At 57.0% G+C, this 1,071-nt stretch overlaps 2 long non-coding RNA genes across 2 annotated transcripts in view; both read right to left on the bottom strand.

Moving 5' to 3' along the window:
* Window positions 1–173: 173 nt before the first annotated feature.
* Window positions 174–1,071, bottom strand: part of LOC117244917 — a 16,889-nt gene continuing 15,991 nt past the window's right edge. The window contains exon 3 of the long non-coding RNA XR_004498877.1: window positions 174–398. This is a non-coding gene — a long non-coding RNA (uncharacterized LOC117244917). The remainder of the gene's footprint in view (window positions 399–1,071) is intronic.
* Window positions 766–1,071, bottom strand: part of LOC109022453 — a 5,009-nt gene continuing 4,703 nt past the window's right edge. The window contains exon 3 of the long non-coding RNA XR_004498885.1: window positions 766–783. This is a non-coding gene — a long non-coding RNA (uncharacterized LOC109022453). The remainder of the gene's footprint in view (window positions 784–1,071) is intronic.

Here is a 1,071-nt window from a genome sequence, read left to right as displayed (position 1 = left end):
CTCCCACTGTCCCAGGAGCTCCCAATGTCCAGCCTGGCCTTGGGCACTGCCAGGGATCCAGGGGCAGCCCCAGCTGCTCTGGCAATTCCATCCCAGCCCCTGCCCACCCTGCCAGGGAACAATCCCTGCCCAAGATCCCAAGATCCAGCCCTGGCACTCCAGGCTCTTGTAAATAGTTTCTCTCCATCTTGGAGGTCTTTTGCAACTTTAATGATTCTGTGATTCCTGGGCCAGGGAGGAGGTGATATTTATCCCCCTGGCCCTCCCCAAGGCAGGTGGATCCTGTGTCTGACAGGCTTCACTGAGGTTCCTCTGCAGAAGCCTTCAGGTGAAGTTGCTCTGCAGACACCATGCAGGAGAGAACCCTCTCATGGGGACTCGACTGCTGGGCTGTCTCCCTGCTCCAGGAAAAGAAGGAATGTGACAAAAGGAAGAAGAACAGAAGAAACAACCTTTCCATGAAGGTCTTGGCATGGCACCAAGAGCCTGTGGGTACATCTGGCATGGGGCAACCTGTGTCTCTCTGGGGAGATGGTTCCTCTCCTTGGTGACCTGGGGAGCCCCCAGTGCAGGCTGAGGACACAGGGTGGTGGGGGCAGCAGGGACTGGAGCATCCTGCATCCACATCCACATCTGCATCCACATCTGCATCAGCATCTGCATCAGCATCTGCATCCCACCTCCTTCATCCCACCCCCACATCTGCATCCATATCTGCATCTGCATCCACATCCACATCTGCATCCCACCCCCTTCATCCCGCACCCACATCTGCATCCACATCTGCATTGTCCTCACACTGCACCTGCCTCTTGCTTCCTGCCTCTGGATTCTGTATCTCATCCCATCTCCTGCCCCTACATCTCCCTCCCTCACCCTGCATCCACATTCCACATCCCATATTCCACATTCCACATCTGCATCCCACATCCTGCATTCTACCTCCCTTGTGCCTCATCTCACACCCTGCATCCCCATCCCATCCCCTGGATCCCATCCCATCCCATCCCATCCCATCCCCTGGACCCCCTGGATCCCATCCCCTGGATCCCATCCCATCCCATCCCCTGG

Source organism: Parus major, chromosome 1 (assembly GCF_001522545.3).
Source record: "Parus major isolate Abel chromosome 1, Parus_major1.1, whole genome shotgun sequence".
NCBI lineage: Eukaryota > Metazoa > Chordata > Aves > Passeriformes > Paridae > Parus > Parus major.
Note: the sequence above shows the minus strand (reverse complement) of the source record. Positions and strands in the feature narration are given on the sequence as shown.